The sequence below is a fragment of the Perognathus longimembris genome, chromosome 1 (assembly GCF_023159225.1).
Source record: "Perognathus longimembris pacificus isolate PPM17 chromosome 1, ASM2315922v1, whole genome shotgun sequence".
Taxonomy (NCBI): Eukaryota; Metazoa; Chordata; class Mammalia; order Rodentia; family Heteromyidae; genus Perognathus; species Perognathus longimembris.
The window spans coordinates 61,194,747-61,217,914 of record NC_063161.1 but is presented as its reverse complement, the minus strand read 5'-3'; the positions used below and the strand labels follow the sequence as shown (position 1 = coordinate 61,217,914).

General features: G+C 37.5%; 1 protein-coding gene across 4 annotated transcripts in view; it reads left to right on the top strand.

Moving 5' to 3' along the window:
- Positions 1 to 23,168, top strand: part of Cntn1 (contactin 1) — a 289,165-nt gene that overhangs the window by 117,114 nt on the left and 148,883 nt on the right. Inside the window, exon 1 of one of the 4 annotated variants that reach the window (XM_048366315.1) lies at positions 12,926 to 13,197. The exons of 2 other annotated variants lie outside the window; for them this stretch is intronic. The gene's annotated coding sequence lies outside the window, so the exon portion shown is untranslated. Of the gene's footprint in view, positions 1 to 12,925; positions 13,198 to 14,669; positions 14,789 to 23,168 lie in introns of those variants that run through there. One more of the 4 variants, XM_048366324.1, reaches the window with a different exon arrangement.

Sequence of the window (23,168 nt, the reverse complement as noted above, 5' to 3'; positions counted from 1 at the left end):
GAGAATGGATGAGAAACTTAGAGAACATGAAATGGGAAGGTAAGAAAGGAGGAAGAGCTGAGCACTGGTGGCTCATGCTTGTATTCTAGTTACTCAAGAGGCTTAGACTTGAGGATTGAAGCCATCCTGGGCAGGAAAATCCACAAGACTCTTTTCTCCAGTGAATCACCAAAATAATAATAATAATAATAATAATAATAATAATAATAAATTCAGAATTGGAGCAGTAGCTCAAGTAGTACAGCACTCTGTCCTTGAGGACAAGAATCTCAGGGACAGTTCCAGGGCTTTGAATTCAAGCCTCAGGACTTACCAAAGAGGCACGTGGCAGGTGCAGGGAAGAACAAACAGAGCAAGAGGAAAACAGGAAAGAAGGAGGAAGAAAAAGGACTGGGAGAACTTTAAGGGGAAATAATAGAAAATCTAGGAGGGTATGATATCCCTAAATACAAATACAGAGATGTTACTGGTAGAAGGGGCTAAATACATTGCTCTGTGGAGGAGGAGGAGGGGAGGGGGAGGGGGGAGGATGAGAGGTAGACCAGCGTTATTCATTCTATCATGATAGGAGAGTTCTAGCTTTCAGTTTTATTGTTAAAGTCAACATTTACTGATTAACTTAAATCAGACCTTTATGGTTAATTTGAGTGTTTACTCTCCAGGTATCCTACCAGCCTTACCTCAGTACCGGCTTAGCTTGTCTCTTTTCAGATATGGCTTATTTATCTTGGCTACTTTACCTCCAAGTCCATACTTCTTTATTTATTTTGGTTTGGTTTCAGTATTTTGTTAGTATTGGACCTTGAACTCAGTGCCATGGTGCTGTTCCTTATTTTTTTGCTCAAGGCTGATGCTCCACCACTTGAACAACAGATGTAGTTATGGCCTTTTGATGATTAATTGGAAATAAGAGTCTTCCTGGGCTGGTTCCAAATGTCCATCCTCAGATCTCAGCCTCTTGGGGATCTTGGATTACAGGCAGGAGCCACCAGCACCCAGCACACCCACATACATTTTTAATGCTGCATCTTTTCAGACAACTTTCAGTCCTAAAATGTTCCTCTGCTATTGATTTGATTCTTTCGACCACAGGGTACATTTCCCTAATTCTCTGAATTTCTTGTACTTGTAAAATTGTATACTGTGGGTTGTTTCACAAAAATAGTGGAGACTAAAATAAATGTTTTTTCCAGAGTAGAGTATGACTGATCACCAGACTTGGGGTCTACATCAATATAATTTTCAGTAGATTTGGATTTAGGTTTTCTTGGGTATTTTCTGTAAGATATATTTTAGCCACTTCTTTTTTTTTTTTTTTTTTTTGTCAGTCACAAGTTGAACTCTGGGGTCTGGGAACTGTCTCTGAGCTCTTCAGCTCAGGCTAGCACTCTACCACTGAGCCACAGTACTACATCCAGTTTTCTGATGGTTAGTTGGAGATAAGAGTCTCATGGACTTTCTTGCCCAGGCTGGCTTTGAACTGCGATCCTCAGATCTCAGCCTCCTGAGTAGTTAGGATTACAGGTTTGAGCCACCAGTGCCCAGCTAGCCACTGTTTATAAGGGTAATGTTGAGACAGAAAAGAAGATAATTCCGAAAAGCACAGGAAATATAAGGACTTGGAAATTCCCATTAATTTTTTGTTTAAATATTTACATCTTACAGGAAAGATGTTTCTTTAAATGAGTTAGAAATGAATGGATGAAAGAAAATCCATGATCTAGTATAATTTACATCTCACAATTTTATTTTGCTATTAAAGATTTAAAGATATGAATAGACAAGTTCCTTCCTTCCTTTCTTCCTTCCTTTCTTCCTTCCTCTCTCTTCTCGCTCCTTCCCTCCCTCCCTGCCCCCTCTCTCTTTCTCTTTCTTTCTTTCTTTCTTTCTTTCTTTCTTTCTTTCTTTCTTTCTTTCTTTCTTTCTTTCTTTCTTTCTTTCTTTCTTTCTTTCTTTCTTTCTTTCTTTCTTTCTTTCTTTCTTGTGCTGGTACTGGGGCTTGAACTCAGGGCCTGGGTACTGTCCCTTAGCTACTGACACCTGCTATTAGATAATTTTATTTTGTTTTTAATCATCTTCAGTGGTTTCATATATACAAAGCAGACCTTTATTTTTCTCTACATCAAGGATCTTCAAACTATAGCCTCAAGGCTAATTTCCACCCACTATCTATCTGCCTTTGACTGGAACATTGCCACATTCATAAAGGCCGTCTGTCTCCAAGCTTACATCAGCATCCCAGAGGCGAAGTGCTGTTACTTGATTCATGCTGGAAAATGGGCTTAACGGGTTCTGTTTCTCTGTTCTGCTCAAGCCCCAGTCTTAGAGAGGGCTTCTGGGCCTGTATTTCATAATGGGTTTTTTCTCATCATTCTTGCCTCTCATCCAATAACAGCCAAAGTGCAACTGGCCTTGGGAGAGAGTTTCCTACCCCTCCTCTGGCAATGGGAGATGCCTGTTTGATATTTGGTATTACCTTAGAAACCTATACCCAAGGTTTCTCCAATGGTAGAGGAGGACCCATTGGTTTTGTTGGCTGGTTGGTTAGTTGATTTTTTCCCATTCCCTTAGCTGTAATGTTTCTCTGCCTATGATGCCTGGATAACTCTTATCAGTGGCCCACAGTGGTCACTTCATAATATAGTGACAAGTGTCAGGGAATGGCATGGTGTCTCACACTGATTCCTCCACACTTCCCAACCCCAACTTTACTGCCAAAGGGGGTCCTTTGGTCCCCTCTTCTAGCTCCAGTCTTCCTCGAGCATGCTCAGAGCATGTCCAGGGAGCTTGCAAGAAAATGCAGCTTTCCTTTTGTAGGCATGCTTGGTATTTCAGAGTGACTTGCTAGCCCATATGTCCCCTCAAGTTCTTCAGTAGTTAGCTGATTATTTTTTAACTGCCTATATTGCCCTTTCTGAGGTACCTCTTCTGCAAGTGAAACATTATGTTTAAAGAAGCTTGTTTGGTTTTTAGTTATACGGTTATCATGTTGTCTCAGCTTTCTAGCAAAGTTAAGATGTTTGTAGTTTATTTTGTTTTATTTTTATAGCTATGAGATCTGCATTATTTGCAGCTTCTTATGCCTCAAATGAAGGCAGAAGTAATATGGTATTAGTCATAATGATGTAGAACATCTTACAGAACTGGGGCTACTTGCACAAGACAGATTCTAAAGAAGTATCACAGATTTTGAAAAAGTACCTTGGGCCCAAAGTAAGGGTATAAAATCCCTGGGAATCGTTTGCTTTGTTCTTTTTCTTCCTCTCTTTTCTTTTCTTTTTCCTCCTGACTAAGTAAGATTATAAGAGTGAGTCACAGGAGCCTGGATGATTCTTAAATTCCTGTTAGGTGAGTGTGTTCTAATCTAGAAAGGATTAACTAGAGACTTGCTCTTCAGTAGATCTCTAATGGCATGCATTTGCAAAGGCCTAGCTTCAGAAAGGCTGAATATGGGTTACCACTGGGTTTAAAAGCAGTTGTCATACTGGTCTACAATCTAAGCTTTCTGCTCCCCTAAACCCAATCTTTAAGGACTCTCCAGGCAGTCCTACAAGCACTCCATTTTTGCAAGAATTTGAAAATCTTAGTTAAGGCTGAAAGACTGACCCCTAGCTATGAGTGTACTTCATAAGATCCCTCTTAGAAACAGTCAAAAACTCAGTCTCATTATAGGTTTTATTTCTTCAAGAGGAATCTACCAGACTTATTCTCTATCCTCTTCTGCTAAAACAGCCATTGTACTTTTAAAAATTACTGCTATGCATTTTAGTTACCTTATTGCCCTGGTCAACCATAGGAAAATACACATTTGAGGCTAGCTTTAAACATTAACATTAAATATCACGTATTATGCTGCCATGTAGCACTTTTGATGTTTTGATAGTATGAGATGAGGGAGAACAATGAGATGGTCTTAAAACATTTTGAATGTTATATAATATCCTTCTGTGAACTTGATTTCAATGATTTACTAATTTTTCTGTTTGTCTGGAAGTATAACCACCCTGGAAAATTTCTTGATTGCTTTCTCAACTCTCAACAGGGAAATTGTATAGATCCTCTTAGAATAAGCATCATGTTCAATGATTGTTTCATGCTCAATGATTATTTATTTGGCCAATAAGAGGTTAATTCAGGTGGGTTATCTTACATACTTAGATACTCCAGAGGCTGAAATCTCAGGACTTTGGTTCAAAGCCAGCCCCTGGAAGGAAAGTCAACGAGACTCTTATCTTTAATTGACTGCCAAAAAGCTGGAAGTAAAACTGTGGTTCAAGTGGTAGAGCCTGTAGTGAAAAAACCCAAGAAAGAGTGTAAGGCCCTGAGTTCAAGCCCCAAGACAGACAGACAGAGACACACACACGAGCTTTATTCAGTTTCTGTCTATCTACACTGGCAATACTAATTGAACTTTTTAGTGAGTGGTGTTAATCTTAAAATTGAAAAATAATATTGTTGGAGTAAATTAAGGCTCGTTGTTTGAACCCAGGGCTGCATACTTGCTAGGCTGGGGTTCTACCACTTGAGCCATACTTCTAGTCCTGCTTTTTGGTGGTTACTTTGCAAATGGAATCTAGTGAACTTTTCTGCCTGTCTGACTTTGAGCCATGATCCTTCAGATCTCAGCCTCCTGAGTAAGATTACAGATATGAGCCACCTGTATGCAGCTAGTGTGTATTGTTTAAAAATTATAGAATGTATAAGTTGTAAATTGAGATATTCTGGTAAATGGTAAACAAATGATTGTCCAAGAAAAAAGGGAAAAAACATAATTCATAGCTTTTGCTGATTGTTGTCATACAATTATTTCTAGTATGGTTGGTTTTAAGGCACCAATATGAAGACAGAAAAGATACCAAATAACACATGATTGTGTAATATTTTCATTCTCCAGATAAAAAGGGAAAAAACATAATTCATAGCTTTTGCTGATTGTTGTCATACAATTATTTCTAGTATGGTTGGTTTCAAGGCACCAATATGAAGACAGAAAAGATACCAAATAACACATGATTGTGTAATATTTTCATTCTCCAGATAAAATGTATGTAAATAAACTGTAAAATACTGATAATATTAAAAATATATAAGAAACAATGAAACTTGCATATCATTTTTCCATGTAACCTATTTGATCATAAGTTTATATTATTTAATTATTATTAAGGACTGTTCTTCAAGACTGACTTACCAAATTCTCAATAACCAAAATACGCTCTCCTAAGCCATTATAGATGGACTCCAATAGACCACCAGTTCTAAGCCTTGAGGAAAAGAGCCATTAAATTCCTGGCACTAGACTGAGTTTTGATCCACAGCCTGTATCAGTGAACACTTACAAAAGAAAAAAAAAAGATTCAAGTGAAACATAGCTAAGTGTTACTGTTTGCATTTGCATCTGCTGGCCCCCATGGTGTGTGTGTGTGTGTGTGTGTGTGTGTGTGTGTGTGTGTGTGTGTATGCATATGCACATATGGGTCCCATCTACCCGGTTCAGGTTCTCTTTGGCTTCCTTCCATTTTGTTTTACTTTGTGTCTCTCAGCTGGATTATTGCTCAGACATAGTTAATCCTGGGCAGTATAATGGTTCCCTTGGTCAAAGATTTTTCACAATGACCACTTCCCAACAAAAAAAATGGTCAAGATCATATGTGTTATCCTCAGAAACAAAAACTACCAATACTTCCTTTAAGCCAATTATCTATTTTAATTGAAATATTCATGTATTTCAGTGAAGTGTCATTTTATTCTAATAGATTCTTATGCTACACCCCCAAACTAAGCTATTCGTTGTTTGCAATATACTTTTAAGACTGCTTCATTAATTTCATAGGACAAGTATCTATGATGCAAATCTTTCCCAGGAAATTACAGTTGCTAGTTTCAAGATAAAATTCTTCATGAAGAAGTAAAGTTGATTGACTTCTGCAGAAACTTCACCAAAACAAATTATGTTATGAAAGAACTCACTGAAACATTGACATCCTGATAGGAGGCTTCATTTTCACTGGGAAGTTAAGATGTGTTCTTAGATATGCCTATCCAAAATTGCTCATCCAGGGTGAGTGCCAAAGTCTCACACCTATAATTCTAGCTATTTGGGGGGTTGAAATTTAAGGATCCATCTTTCAAGCCAGCCCAAGCAAACAAATCTGAGAATCTCTTATCTCCAATTAACCTGCAAAAAGCTAGAACTAAAGGCATGGCTCAAGTGGTACAGTGTCAGCAAGCTGAGCCAGAGCAAGAAGCCCTGAGTTCAAGCACTAGTACACAGACAGACAGAAAGACAAATAGACAGGCAGACAGACAGATGGATGGATGGACAAACAGACACACATACACACTTGCTTGTTAAATAAAGGTGTAACAGTTATATTTTACACCACAACCTATACATAAATAAAAATTGGAAGAGGATAACTATAAAATTGTTGTTCAAACTTGTCTTTTGAAGTTACCACGTACCAAGAGAACTTTATAGTTCTAGAGACTCATTTTAAATATATATGTGGAAAAATAATCATTTCACTAATTTAATCATTAGTTTCAACTAATCTATATTTCTTACAGTCAGTAGACAGTCTCATTTGGGGATTGAATAAGAATGGATTAGTGTGTGTTATGTATGTATAGTTCTGTCAGGCATATATTATCTTAATTAAATGCTTTACAATGTTTATATACAGATACACATCTACATATGTACTGACAATATATACTTCGTGTGCTATAACCATAATGTAATTGTTTTGGTCTGTGATATTATTCAAGCCTATGATTTCTTTTATTAATTTTCTTAGATCTTAGGTGAACTATAGTTGAAAGTGTTTTGTTAAAATCTCTGACTATTATATTTCTGTGTATTTCTCCCTACTGTCATTATTTGTTTCATTAACCAGCCATGGAGACTCACACTTGTATTCCTAGTTACTCAAGGAAGATGAGATATGAGAATCATGGTTGGAAGCCAGCACAGGCTGGAAATTCTATTAATGTCTTATCTCCAGTAACCAGCAAAAATCTGGAAGTGGAGGTGTGGCTCCAGCCTTAAGCAGAAAAAGCCAACTGAGAGCACAAGGCCTTGAATTCAAGCCCCATTACCAGAAAAAAATGTTTTGTCTAATTAGTTACTACAATATCGTGCATATATATGTAAACATTTATTGAGCATGTATATGTGTGCACTATATGCACATATAGGTATATGTATATATGGATGATTTACATTCTTGATTAAGTGACTCCTTAATATTATATAATATCCTTCTTTGTGTCTTACTATAGTTTTCTAAAGTCTGTTTAGTCTGATTTAATTATAGTCTCCTCTGCTTGACTTTAATTTCACAAAGTATCTTTTCTACATGTTCCATCAATCTATGTCCTTATAAATAAAGTGAACCTCTTATAGTCAATACATAATTGTGTCTTTAAAAAAAAATCAACAGGGGCTGGGGATATAGCCTAGTGGCAAGAGTGCCTGCCTCGGATACACGAGGCCCTAGGTTCGATTCCCCAGCACCACATATACAGAAAACGGCCAGAAGCGGCGCTGTGGCTCAAGTGGCAGAGTGCTAGCCTTGAGCGGGAAGAAGCCAGGGACAGTGCTCAGGCCCTGAGTCCAAGGCCCAGGACTGGCCAAAAAAATAAATAAATAAATAAATAAAATCAACAGCTACATACATATGACTATATAAGATGAGGCTAAGCAAAATGAACTCCAAGAGATGGAAACAGGAGGATTTTACTGTTGTCAGTGTTTAATGTACTAGGTGAATTTCCTTTGATGTACCCCCTGTGGTCACTGTATATGATTCTGCTACACTGGATATTGTATATATGCTTATCTGAACTGGGGAAGGGAAAGAAAAATGAAGGAGGGTGTAACAAATATGACAAGAAATGTACTCACTACCTTATTATGTAATTATACCCTCTCTGCACATCATCTTATCAATAAAATTTAATAATAATAAAAAATAGAAAAAAATCTACTTATTCACTCTGTATCTTTTGATTAGAGAACTTAGTTCATTTACTTTCAAGGTAATTCTTTTTTTTATTTTATTTTTTTTTTTTTGCCATTCCTGGGGCTTGGACTCAGGGCCTGAGCACTGTCCCTGGCTTCTTCCCGCTCAAGGCTAGCACTCTACCACTTGAGCCACAGCGCCACTTCTGGCCGTTTTCTACATATGTGGTGCTGAGGAATCGAACCCAGGGCTTCATGTATACGAGGCAAGCACTCTTGCCACTAGGCCATATTCCCAGCCCCCTCAAGGTAATTCTTGATAGGTAGAGAACTACTACTACCATTGCATTATGGATAATTTCTGGTACTTTTTTTCTTCTTCTTTCATTCTCTCTGTATGAATATGTCTTGCCTTTCCAGTAGTTCCGTATATCCATTTCTCAGAAGTAATTACAATCTGGAATACGATATTTGTATGTTTTTCTGTCAATTCTTCCTTCCTTTAAGTTTCTTTTCTAAGGTATTCTGGTACAGAAACAGGAACATGACTAGGACAGAAGGTTGTTGTATACACTGAACTATCTAAATCTCAGACTTTCATTCTCTACCGTGTGTGTGTGTGTGTGTGTGTGTGTGTGTGTGTGTGTGTGTGTGTGCTGGTCCTGGGGCTTGAACTCAGGGCCTGGGCACTGTCCCTGAGCTTTTTCACTCAAGGCTCGCACTCTTAACAGTTGATCCACAGCTCCACTTTTGGCTTTTTTGGTGGTTAATTAGAGATCAGAGTCTCATGGGTTTTCCTGATCAGGCTGGCTTTGATCTGGAACTCTAGATTTCAACCTCCTTAGTAGCTAGGATTACAGACATGAGCTACAGGCAACCTGCTCTCTATTTTTTTCTTTTCTTTTAACAATGCTGTTTTGTTAAAACTTCTACAGCTCAAATAGTCCTAGCTACCCCCCAAATTATTTAATAAGCTACATCCTCACTATCTGTTTGTCTACCAGACATATATTTGTCAAAGTTTGTACCAACTCATTATTTCGTTTCCTACTTTAGTTCTTTTGCAGTATCTACTATTATGATATCGTTATTTTTTTACTATTTTCTCCTACTACCATTAGGTGTGTGTGTGTGTGTGTGTGTGTGTGTGTGTGTGTGTGTGTGTGTCCAGTCCCTTATCTTTTTCTGCTTAAGGCTGGTGCTTTTCTGTTTGAGCCATAGCTCCACTTCTGGTTTTCTTGTGATGAATTGTAGGTAAGAGTCTCAAGGACTTCCCTTCCCAGACTTGCTAAAACCTGCAATCAACACATCTCAGCCTCCTGAGTAGCTAGTAGATATTTATTTTATGTTTTTGTAAATTCTTCTTTTGGGGTAAAAGGCAGAGAGAGAAGATATCATTAACCAAGTCACAGTCCTAAAAACAATGTCTTGCATGGCTTCTTCCCACTTCACATGAAGTGGATTTAAACTTTTATCAGCTGACTAAAATAGCTGTATTTTAAGGACTATGCCTTGTTATTTGTGTAATTCTCACAAAACCCTATGGAAATACATATGTATCATCTTTTGTACATGATAAAATTGGTGCTTAAAATGCAAATGTCATGTCCAAAGTCACATAAATTCAGGAGAGAACAAATTGAATTTTACATTTGCCAACATTGAAGCTTGTGCTATTTCAAATATATTATTCAGTTCCCTGAAATATCACCCCCTTCGATGAATCATTTCCTAATGCTCCCTTGGTAGAGAGCAAAAAAATGCCAATATTTCTCTCAGTCATGAATCATAGGGTCGAGTAAAAATAATAAGAGTTGATGTTTTCCTGTTTCATAGCATATAGGCATAGGGACATACGATGTAAACACTTTTCAAATAGAGATGCTTTAGTGATTTCTCCATTCATATAGGTTAATGTATATCACAGTGATTGCATATATATATATATATATATTCATTGTAATCTGTGCCAGAGTTGTGCTTTCAACACAAACACAAACATATGAACCCTTGGGAGGCAGCATGAAGTGTACAGTTTACATAGTTGCTTTTTAGCATCTAGCACAATTACTTGTTTGTAGAAAGTACACAGTAAATATTTTAAATAAATAGAGCCAGGTGCCAAATACCAGGTGCCAGTGGCTCATGCCTGTAATTTTAGCTACTCAGGAGGAGAGACGTAAGGATGGAGATTTGAAGCCAGCTCAAGAATACAAATCCAAGAGGAAGATTCCAACCTCAAGTTAACAGGCAAAATGCAGAAGTGGAGGTGTGCTCAATGAATAGAGTAGAAAAAGTTGTGAAGCTCTGAATTCAAGCCCTAATACTGGAGCAAACAAACAAAAAAAATAAATCAATGGACTACAATTTAGGGTGTAGCTATGGAATTGGTAGGACACATAGAAACTAGAATGTCTTTAGCATCAGAGAACAAAATGTAATCTAGAGCTTTTATCCCTTGAACTGAAAGCATTTGAACTTTGGTAAATAGAATTTGTTACCCAATTTTTCATGGTTTTATTTTTTCTTTCTTTTCTCTTCCCTCCCTCCCTCTCTCCCTCCTTTCCTTCCTCCCTCCCTCCCTCCCTCCTTCCCTCCCTCTCTCCCTCCTTCCCTCCCTCCCTCCTTTCCTCCCTCCCTCCTTCCCTCCCTCCCTCTCTTCCTTGCCTGCCTGCCTGCCTTTTTCCCAATACTGAGGCTTTAAATCAGGGCTTGAGTGCTCTTCATTATTTTTTTTTTTCTCAAAGCTGGTGCTGTACACTTGAGCCATGTTTCCATTTCCAGTTTTTTGTGGGTTTTTTTTTTTTTTGCAGATTAATTAGAGATAAGCGTCTCAGGGATTTTTCTTGCCCAGGCTGACTTTGAACTGAGATTCTCAGATCTTAGCCTTTTGAGGAACTAGGCTTGCAGGTGTGAACCACCAGAGCCTGGAATCATTCTTTCATTGGGGGCAAATTATGCATCTTTCCAAATGACAGTAGACTCAAGATAGCTGATTATGCAGCTTTGTAGATACCACAAATTTAACAAATCTACTGTGCTTTGATATATTCTCAAATTTTTGTTTGTCTTATTGACTGTATGTCTATTACATTTACTCTATATTATCTATGCATTATAAATTCAGAATATTGGAAAGAGAGCAGATGGGTCTAAAGTGGCCTCTCTGGTTTCCATTCCTTTGATAAGATCAGTTAGTGGTTTTTCCTCAGCAATAGCCAGACTTCTGGAAAATGGAAATTGGCTATTACCGCTTTAAATTTTGTTTTATCTGAGAGTATATTATTTTCTGTTTTTCCATGCAAAGCTTATTTACTACTTCTTTTTTCTTTTGAGATTTACTATTTTCATTATTGTTCTTATGCTATATTGTTTTATGTTTTTGTGTTCTGCTTTTTTTCCTTATTATTGCTGGCTCTGAAATCTTGGTTTTTTTCTAAGTCTAGGGGTGGGTGTCTGATCATATGCTCATCTTTAAACCATTGGTAGGTGTTACTCAGAGGAACATTCTATTTAGCCCTCTTTTGGTAAATAAGTAAATGTGTGTTTACACACACATACACACACACAATTTTTAAAGGTTTAGTTTCACGTGCAGGAGACTTTGAGAAGTAAATGTGGATTGTTTCTGTATATATGCATTGTCTCTTTTATGTAGGTCTCCACCTATAATGTTTTTGCTAAGACTATCATGACATCTCAAAGAGCTGTCAGTTTTCCTTTGATGGATATTAGCATCCTTATTTGGTTTTTAACCTTGCTTTTCCTAGGAAGGGAAGGCAAAGGTCTGTTCTTAGTTTAAATTCTAAAAGAAAGCAATCTCCGAACCTGTGACATAAATGAATAAGAGTGCTTATTCATAATCACATCTATCTGTTATGATGATTTTTACAAATAAGTTTAATTTGGTATTGGAGATATGACTCAGTTGGTAGAGTGCTAGCCAATAGGCCAAAGTGTCAGGTACCAAGTTTGAGTCTTGGTATACCACCTATAAAAAAAAAGAAAAAGAAAAAAAAGTAATTTTATTTATGTCAGTACTGGGGCCTGAACTCAGAACTTTAGTGTTGTCCCTGAGTTTTTTTTTAATTTTTGTTTTCCTTTCTCTAGGCTATTGCTCTACCACTTAAGCTACAGCTCTTCTTCTGGCTTTTTCTGTGGTTAAGTATCTCTCAGATTTTCATGCTAGGATGGCTTCAAACCTAGTTCCTCAGGTTTCAGCCTCCCGAGTTAGGTAGGATTATAGGTGTGGGCCACATGCACCCTGAATTTGTTGGTATTCTTTTTTTAAGAAAAGGACATTTTTTAACTCTTTTAAAATTACTTAATATTAAATTATTTTAAGAAAGATTATTTGAACGAGCCCAGACCCCCCAAAAATGTAATATTTCATAGCTCTCTCTTTTTCTCACTCCTTCTCTTCTCTTCTTAATTTTCATTTATCCTTGTTGATATTCCAGAAACGGTAGCTTCAGTAAAGGGGTGGGGGAAACCTCGGTATTGATAATGCGGCATGTCCATCCTGAGCCCGCAACCAGTCCATCCTCTGCATAAAACCATGCTGTAGCGTTTCTGCCGTTAGCATCCCGTTTAAACATCCTGCAGTATGCAAATATCTTCTTCTCGTCTCTGGGAACGTTTTATGTGAGTAGCTGCGGCAGGGGTGGAGGCTTCTGATTTCCACCGTCATTTTATTTGTAGAAACAAGCCAATCAGGGCGCTACGATTGTCTTAGGAATGAGGTGATCAATAGCCCATTACTGGCTAGAAGAGCAGCCACAGGACGTGCATTGAAGATTTGTGTGCATGAATTATGCATGCTGTGCTCATTCTCTAGTCTCCACACAGAAGGACGGTTTGTGAAGTCAGCTCAGAGAGTTTCTTGCATGAAGTGACTGCAGTGCAATGCTGAATATTTCAGGTATAGAGGCAGCATTGACTCTGGCCAGCCAAATTTGCAAGATGTAAATCCCCAGCTCACAACCCAGAGGGATTTTATTTGAAAGTGTGGCTGCATGGAAAGCCTGCTAACCTGCTCTCCCCAGAAGGTTGGCTGAAGGATGGGAGCGGCTGCGCCTGCCTCTGAGGTCACAGCTTGAAGTCCTTTCAACTTGCCTTCTGCTGCAGGATTGAGGCGGATTGTGGCAGAGCTGGTCCTGCATTTACTCACATGGACAATTTGCAATAGATATTATACCCAGAATGGAAATACAGCTAGTCGAATAGATTAGGTAAGTCCAAGGGTTTTGGGTTTTTTTTTTCCCCCTCTAGGTTAGAGAATTGTAAACAGAATGTGCTGATACAGGATAATGAAGATTCAGCTACAGTAAGATATATTTGTAATGGGATGACTTGCTATAGTATTGCATAGGTAGGACTTTCCATTGTAATATTAATGGAAGGAGACTTTTTTTTCTGGGCTAACTGAATTGGATCTGGGGATGTTTTCTATTGCATGCAAAAGCTTTTCAAGAATGTACAGGATCTCCAACTGTGTCTTGAATTGATGGGAGACTGCCATTGGAGAGGGAGGAGCTGCACTAAACCAAATGGACAGGAAAAATTACCTCTTGGTGAAGTTTTTGCAAGTCTGGGGCTTTACTATGGCTCTCATTATGTTTTTAATGTCAACATTTTAGATTCAAATGAAGAATGTTGCTAAAAATCCCAAATGTTCAATCCTTCTCCCAGAAGGAAAGCCAAGGCACCAAGGCTTCTCAAACTCAAAGACTGTGTTGCATACAAATTGAGCAGATGGAATTCAAACAATTTGGACTAACCTGTCCTTGAGGGAAGACCTTGGCACAAACTAAGCAGTTTGACTTTTACCTGGAGTAATTGTGTGTGTGTGTGAGGGGGTATGTCTTGTGTCTGTTTTGCTGTTAATTTTTTCTTCACATGAGAATGCTTTATTCTTAAATAAATGGATAGATGGAAGAATGAAATTTCTTCTCTTAAAAGTTGAATTTATCCAGTTGTAGAACCCATAATTGAAGAACCAAATAGAATTTGCTAAAGCCCAGCAAACCAGAAAATACAGTACTATGCCACTATATTGATCAGGGGTCTTTATGAATTAAAATTGCTTGCTTAAATGGCATAGACTAATAATTTTGCAAATGACATTTAGCACAGTATGAATTCCTGAATATCTCTTTAGGGTGTGAAGGTAACATTAGCAAATATTCAGTAAGAGATTTTAGTGAAATTCCTTAAGGATGCTTTTTAACACTAATTTTATATTATCAGTGAATGTGTATATACATATATCTACATATATGCATACTATAATAGAGAATTAATTGACTTTGTAAATAACATAATATGTATATATGCCTACTTCCTTAAGTAGGTTTATAGATACTAAGTTTGAAAAGTATGCTTGCAAATCATCTGTCAAAAACCAATAGACAAAGCCAAGTAGGTTTTGTAAAATGGACATTGTTTCATGAAAGAGAGAAAGAAAAGAAAAGAAGGAAAGACAGACAAGAAAGAAGGAAAGAAATAAAGAAAAAGGGAGGGAGGGAAGAAAAGAAGGAAGGAAGGAAGGAGGTAAACAAGGAAGAAGGGAGGAAGGGAAGGAAAGAGGAAAAAAGGAGAGAAGGAAGGAGGGAGGAAGAGAAGGAAGGAAGGAGGGAAAGAAAGAAGGTAGGTGGATCATTGAGAAGAGCACAGCAAAGCCAGTTTTCCAGCATTTCACAGTGCATTTCAATTCTGCTTGAGTGCTACTACATCACTTGGTTTCCTGTCAGCTGCAGGGTGGTGCTGTGGCACAGAATTCTCAGCATTGTCTAATGTGCTTAAATTTTCAAAGCTAATCAGGTGGGGAGGAAACTCCAATCCTGAAGTTTGTCCTGAGGGAGGGAGAGCTGGAGGGAGAAGGGACTGCCTGCGTGAGAGAAGTGTCCAGATGCTGAGTCATGGTGAGTTTGGGGGCTTAAATGCATCCTGACTGAGGTAGCCCAGTAAGTGCTAGACAAGACAAATGGAATCTGAAGGAAAATGAGAAAGAACAGGGGCAGGGGTCTGAAAGTTTAAGGGTATTTACTGCCTAATGATATGTACTAAATTTTGATAATGAGTTTAATGGCAGTGCTACTTGTTGGATCTGGCTGAGGTGACAGTAGGAGAATAAAAGCTCCATGCTGAGTGACAAGATACAGCAGTAAAATTAACTGACTTGGGGAGATTGTGTAAGCAGAGGGATTCATGCAGCTTCTCAACCCAAGCTAAAATACTTGGTAGATAAAGATAGATAGGCTAGATATAGATGATAGATAGATAGGTAGATAGATAGATAGATGGATATATGAATGATGAAAAGATATGTGGATGGGATAGATGATAGATAATAGAATGATAAATAATAATTACAGATAGATGTTAGATAGCTGAGAAATAGATGACAGGCAATTGAAAGATATATAGACAAATGATAGATAATAGAGAATAGATAAGTAAATGATAGTAAAAGATAGATGATTGATAAGTAGAGATAGAGGATACATAATAGATAAGTGATAGGATGTGTTTGGACCCAATTTCCCACTGTTATAATTAATCTCACTACTCAATTACTTAGGAGAATGTACCAAGAAATCAATATGGACTTTTGAAATATATAAAGTGAAGCACCAAAAAATGAATTTGATTGGTGATTGCTGCGGTAAAGTATCATTTAAATGGAGATGAAATATTATGCAAAAGATGTAATAAAAAGAAAGGAGAGAAAAAAAGTAGTGGCCCATCAAATGTAAAGTTTTGGAAAGAAAATCACATAGAGACTATAGTTGATACATATTATAGTTCTTAAATAAATGTAATGAATTTAAGTAGAAAACTGTATAAACTATAATTTAACTAAGACTGTGGGAAAGTTATAGGTTATTACAATATGTTCCTAACACGTAAATGGTTAGAGTTTATATGTGCATGCTATGGAAATGCCCTGTGGGTAATTTTTTCTGCAAATAGTCCTGATGAATTTTAAGCTTCGTAAATTTTCAGAAAACTTTCCAGAATGAATCTGGAACACAGATGATTCTCGCAGAGGAAATCTTAATAATTTGTCTGTCCCATTGAATTTATTCTTAACCACGCACACCTATTCCTCTACTGTAGTAGATTTATAGATTTTTGCCTTTCTTTGGATTTCTATGGATAATCCTTTCCCAAAATCCATTTTAAAAATTTGAACATGGGTCTCATGTCTTTTATGACTTTTACCAAATCTTTTGGCTGACCATTGGTTACTCCCTGATACTTGACTTATTTCTTCCCGCTGAAAGCACAGGCCTATCATGGTTTTGAATATATAGACCTAAAGAGTCTGGCAAAACCACACAGACTCCTTAAAAAATATTTTTTTTTATTACATTGGTTTGTTCTGGGAGTAAAAGATATTTAAAAACAACAACAACAAACAAACAAACCAATGAGGCCAGGCACTAGTAGCTCCTGTCTCTAATTCTAGCTAGTCAGGAGGCTGAGATCTAAAGATGGAGGTTTCAAGCCAATCAGCAAAGAGCTAGAGGCAGAGGTAAAAGAGAGCCAGCAATTAGAGAAAACGTCAAGGGAGAGCACCAAACCCTGAGTACAAGTCTCAGGAGGATTAAGATGATTAAAAAAAAAGAGCAGAGCCAGGCACCAGAGGCTCCTGCCTGAAATCCTAGCTACTCAGGAGGCTGAGATCTGAAGACTGTGATAGGAAGCCAGCCCACACAGAAAAATCTGTGAGATTCTTGTCTTCTAAAAAAGTTGCAAGTGGAGCTATGGCTCAAGTAGTAGAGTGCCAGCTTTGAGCAAAAAAAAGCTCAGGGACAGTACCTAGCCCCTGATTAAAAAACCCAGGATAGGCACCCCCAAACCAAAAAAAATAATAATAATTGGAACTGTAATTACTAAATGTTAGAGTTTACATAATATCTTGGTGCTCCGTAGATAATTATAGGATATATTCTAATTAAAAATATTTCTGCTATGCTCAGTCTACAGAATTGAATTGGATTGTCTTGAGAATGTGGACCTTAAGAGAAGATTGATACTAATTAGTGAATAAAAACTTTGGAACAGTGAACCAGGTACAGTTAACTAAAAGGCTTGTGGCTCACACTTATAATCCTAGCTACTCAAGTGGCTGAGATCTGAGGATTGTAGTTCAAAGCCAGTCTGTGCAGGAAAGTCTGTGAAACTCTTACCTCCTGTTAATCACTAAAAAGCCAGATGTAGAGCTGTGGTAGAACACCAGCCTTGAGCCAGAGTGAAGGGACAGTGCTCCGTTTCTGAGCTCAAGCCTAGTTCTAGCACATTAAAAAATAATAAATTAAAAAAAAAAAGAAAAGAAAGGTTCTGAAGAACACCTAGCAAAAAACAGTGGCTATATGTGGTACTGTCCGTTTCAAAACACCTTCCTTCAAGGAAGTTGGAAAGAGTAAATGACTTCAGGATGTAGACACATTCAAACAGCAAATGCATGTTTAACTTGTAGGTCCTTTAACTTTCTTTCTCCTCTGAGATTGTATGGTAAATTCATATTGCAATCTGAATAGCCCTTTAAGAAATAATCTTCTAATCAGCTGGAGTGTAAAACTGGCCATGATTTAGGTTGGGAATAGGTTAGAAGAGAAGCTAGTCATCCTAGCAGATGGAAGGGTAGCAAGGTAGGTGGCTGGGAGAGAAGGCGGAGGCGGAGCTGTGCCAGAAAGCACATGGGACTTTAAACAGATGGAAGATGATAGATTATTTGGCAGGGCAGACACTCGGTGATAGGCAGGAAGATCTGTTGAAGAATGGATCGGTAGGCAGCCAGGAGGTGAATTAGATAGGCCACAAAAGAAATAGGTCATTACGAGGGCATGCAAATTCCCCAACAAGTACTTCAGAATGGTAGAAAGCATTTTTTTTCCCTTTTGTTTAAGCTTACATTACTTTATTTAGTCTTTTTTGGTGGTATTGGGGTTTGAAATCCCGGCCTTATGCTTGTTCACCTTGCTAGTTCATGGCTGGTGCTCTATTGCTTTCTTTCTTTTTTTAATATTGGTTTATTTCTCTTAAAAACTTTTAATTGTTATAAAGGTGATATATAGAGGGGCTATAGTTATGTAAGTCAGATAAAGAATACTTTCTTTTTGGACAATATCACCCCTTCCCTCCCTCACTTACAGTTTTTCCCTCCCATCCCCCCCCCCCAAGTTGTATAGTTCTTTTTCCACATAGTATCTAGTGAGTGCCACTGCTGGATTTGTGTACCCTTTGTCCCTCCATTTCTATGTCTCCATTACCCTCTCAAAGTTCTCTGTTTCTTGAGTCACACCTTCATGTCTGTCTTATGTTGGTTATTTTTGGAGATGGGAGTCTTGAGATCTCAGGCTCCCAAGTAACTAGGATTTCAGACAAGAGGCACTGGTAACTGCCTGAGAGTTAAATAATTTAAAATAATATTTATATGCTTTTAGTTGTCATGAGTACAATGTTATGCTACTTATCTTCTCTTCAGCATTTACTCATTATTTGGCATGATCATTAAAATGTTGGGAAATATTTGATATAAACATAATGCTAATGTGGTCTTCCTGACTCACATAATGTAATAGTTATAGTGAAGTGGACTACAATAAGAAAGTAGCAATGATAAAATATTTAGGAAACCAATATGATTTCCTAAAATCTTGCCCATCCTGAGGCTTGAACTCAGAGTTGGGGAGCCGAAAAAAAACAAAACTTAACTTTTTCACTCCAGACTGTCACTCTGCCACTTGAGTCATATCTCTACTTCTGTATATTTGTGGTTAGAGATAAGAATCTCTTGGATTTGCCTGTCTAAGCTGCCTTTGAACCTTGATCCTCAGATCTAAGCCTCTGAGTAGCTAGGATCACAGGCATGAGCCACCAGCACCCAGCCCTGAATACTTTCTTATTAAATTCCACTGTGTGATCTATTCATCATTATGATCATTAGGACCCATTAGGATCTATTCATCATTATCATCATTAAGAGCAGTTATACTATATAAATTGTTTAGAAACAAATGACTTCAAGATAAGCATAAACCAAAACAATGTCTGATTGGGTCTGGGTGTGTAGCAGGGTTTTGTTGTTGTTTTGTTGTTATTAGTGTGTCAGAATTTGAACTCAGGACTCCACACTCTCAGCTTGCTTGCTCATAGCTGGTGCTCTACCACTTGAGCTGCACCTCTAGTCCAGTATTTTGATGGTTAATTGTGTATGGAAACGATGGATTTTTCTGCAGGCTGGCTTGGAAATGTGATCCTTCAGATCTCAGCCACCTGAGTAGCCAAGATTACAAGTGTGAGCCATCAGGACTAGGCTTATGTAGCATATTCTTAAAAGGCTTGAAAGATAATTCCTTTAGACTTTATAACAGATTTATAGGGGTTTTTGAGAGCAGTAAAACCAAATAAAAATGATAATAAATGTATTGAGAAAGTAGGTATCTGTGCCAGAATACTTAGCTAGAAAAGAGAGAACAGAGACTAATATTTACAAAGATATATTTGGATGAGACCTTTGCAGGAAAGCGCGATTGCCAAACTTTCATTGATTCTAAATAAGTGTCATATTTTAATTATTTTGGTAGGATAGAATGTAATCCTTTGGCCCAATAATTGTTTTGAAGTTTTTAAATGTAAGAAACTCCAAAATATGGTTACTTTCTTTCTGCCTTCTCTATTGCCACAGGAAATAGCTATCACCTACCTATGCCTTTCGATCAAGCTTTCTATTAGAGTTGTATTTAAATAGATGATATTTTTTTCTTTTGTGCCAGTACTGGAGTTTGAACTTAAAGCCTTTATCTTTTTCAATCAATACTTCCATTCTACCATGTGAGCTATACTTCCAATTCTGGCTTTTTGCTGGTTAATTGGAAATAAGAGTCTCATGGTCAGTTCTGTCTGACGTTGAACCTTGATTCTCAGATCTCAGCCTCCTGAATAGCTAGGATTACAGATGTGAGCCACCAGTGCCTGGCTTTTATTTCTTTATGTGTCATACAACACAATGGAATTATTAACCTACCTCTTAATCATTCTTTGTATTTAAAGAAAAAGCTCTTCAGCAGATGAGGGGCTAATCTGAGACTTTTATTGTCTTTATTTCAGCTGACATCATCAAAACTAGTCAGTGATGACATTAAAATACAAGTGAGTCTTGAGCAAGTTGTCTGGCTGGATGAATAACTAGTGTAGCTTTTGTATTTTTCATCTATTGGTAAGCTTAGAGCTGGTGGAGATATATACCAATGGATATGCAAAGTTTTTAAAGTTGTTTGGAGTGTTATGGATAAGGCTAGTTACCGACTTTTCCATTATTTCTAGACAAAATCTAAACCAATTCTCTCATCTAAATCGAATCAAAATATTTACAATAACTAACTTTTCTGGTCTTATTTATTAATTTTCAATTTGAGATTAAATACCATTTGGTCTAACACATACACATATATATATGCATATATATGTACATACATACATACATGTACAGAGTCACACGAATATATACACAAACTTATTAACCAAAGTATAGTATATGCAGGAAAGGATTCCAATCGTGTGACTCCTCTGAACAACTAAGAGAATAACAAAATAAATACCAGGAAGCTGGAATTGTAGTTGGCAATGGGGAAGGAGAGGAAAGGCCCAAGGGCAGACAAATGGAGGGAGAAAAGCTAAGAGAATGCAGTCCCAATATCCAATACATATATGTGAAAAAAGAACTAGGAAAATTGCGGAAATTAGTGGGGTTGGGTGAGATGGGAAGGATGATGGAAGGGGTGACATTGATCAAGATACATTGTGTTCATAAATTGACATGTTGACTTGAAACCCTTTGTGCAACTACTTAAAGACAATAAAAATATAAATATCATCTGTTTGGTATTGTAAACTTGAAAATACAGTTTGTTTGGCATAAAACAGATTCCGTATTAGTGGTTTTCATCCACTCAGTGGTTGTAAGTAAGGAGTTGTTTTCACCCAGACAACTTGTAGACTTCAGAATACAGGATGGAAATATTCCTGTTGGGATTCTGATTGGGATTAGACATGAATCCTTAGATGAATCCTCAATTTGCTACACAGATTTTCCCAAACTCTTGGTGTGAACTAATGGCAATAAAAATAGGGCATCTGTCTTAGTACTGAACTCTTCTTCAGAGGCTCTGAATATCAAAACATATCTGAATACAAATCAGTTTAGAAGTGAGCTGTGACACTCTGTCTTGGGTTGCATATACTCTTTCTTTTTTTTCTCCTGTTCTAGCTTTTTTTTTTTCAATCCACAGGGAAAGAAATTCATACCTTTAAAACTCATAAGCATGTGCTAGGTACTGGTGGCTCACACCTGTAGCCACAGCTACTTGAATGGCCGAGGATGGGAGGTTAGCAGTTTGAGGCCAGCCTGTGCACTAACATTGATAATCCTCACTTTTCACCCCATAGTTGAGGTCAACCCAAGCAACAGGGAGGCAGTGACTTGGAGGATTGTAGTGCCAGGCCAGCCCAGAGATAAAAGTTCCTAGGACTTTTGTCTTCACAGAGGGAAACAAGATGCATTGATGTGGGTCTGTGATGCCAGTGACCTTAGGAAGACAATAGCAGGAAGAACATAGGTGGATTCTGGCTTAGGCCCACTGGGTAGAAAGCAAGCCCCTATCCTACTAACCATGGAAAAGCAGGGCTGAAGACATGGCTTACAGCACCTTGCACCAGGCCAGCGAAGCTGAGACCTTGAGTTAAAGCCCTCAGTACCACGTACATACAAAAAAATGATAGGCATGTCTTCTTGCACATGATATGTACTTGTATATGCATACTTATATACGTGTTTGAATTCATATTTGGTTTCTTGGTGAACAAAATCATAAAAATAAATGCCTATCTACACTTTGGGAATCCTTGGGAACATCTGCTTTCTTATCATTCTTAGTTTCCTTTGGGGTAGTCTGGCTAGAGAATTAAATACTCAAAATTTCATCTACAAAGCTGTTACACAGGGGCTGGGGATATGGCCTAGTGGCAAGAGTGCTCGCCTCGTATACATGAAGCCCTGGGTTCGATTCCTCAGCACCACATATACAGAAAATGGCCAGAAGTGCGCCTTGGCTCAAGTGGCAGAGTGCTAGCCTTGAGCAAAAAGAAGCCAGGGGCAGTGCTCAGGCCCTGAGTCCAAGGCCCAGGACTGGCAAAAAAAAAAAAGCTGTGACACACATGTTATTTTCCTCAGGTTTACTTAAGGCAGGCATGAAAGGTGTTTTTCTTGTTATTTTATAGCAGGGGGAAGATCGGTTTAGAGAAGCTAGATTTGTAAACATCAGACGGTTAATCGGTGAATACTTAATTACTTTTAACCAGCTCAGCTAGGACATGGTGGAACTATTGCTTTCCAATTTTTATTAAAAATAAGATTACCTAGATATCATTCTTTTATCCAAAAATATTTATTAGTACTTCAAGAAAATGTGTGCCTTCTTTATTTTTAGCACCATATTCTCCCAATGCTAAATGCCCCATTTACTCTATTGTAATATTTTCAGAATCAAGAAGCTACTAAAATTCACGCCATAGTGACCTTCTTTTCAAGATCTGAAATGAAATAGATAAAACAGATAATGTGGAGGGCATTATTTTTTATATTACATCTCAGTGTCTGGGAAATTTATTATATGTCTTTGAATTCCTTTCTCTCATACCTCTGATAAAAATCTTCTCTGCTTTTTAAAGACAATTTTATAAACTTCATGGATTACTGTACCTTTCTGTTCTTAGAATTCCCCAAATACTATCAAAGTTTCCTGTATAAATTTTCATAATCTACTAAGTCAATGTTTTGAAGTCTCTAAGACTTTTTTTCCTGAGGGCACTTTTTCATTGTGGTTTTCTTTTCTGAGAGAATCAGATATAATACCTATCAGGTTTTAAATGATCTTGAAATCTACTAAGATTTTCCAACAATGACTTAGGAACGCATTTCTTTTCCTACTGCAACCTTGTCTTCAAACTTACTTATATCTATAACATCTTCTTAGTATTTTTGTTTCCTCTGTAGTGGGGAAAATATCTAAGATGACGAGTTTTAGAATTTCTTGATGGATTTTGTCTTTGGTTTTGCCATCAGAAATAACAGAATTTGAGCAGAGTGAAATTAAGATGGTAATAATTAAATGTAAGAATCAGGTGCTAGTAG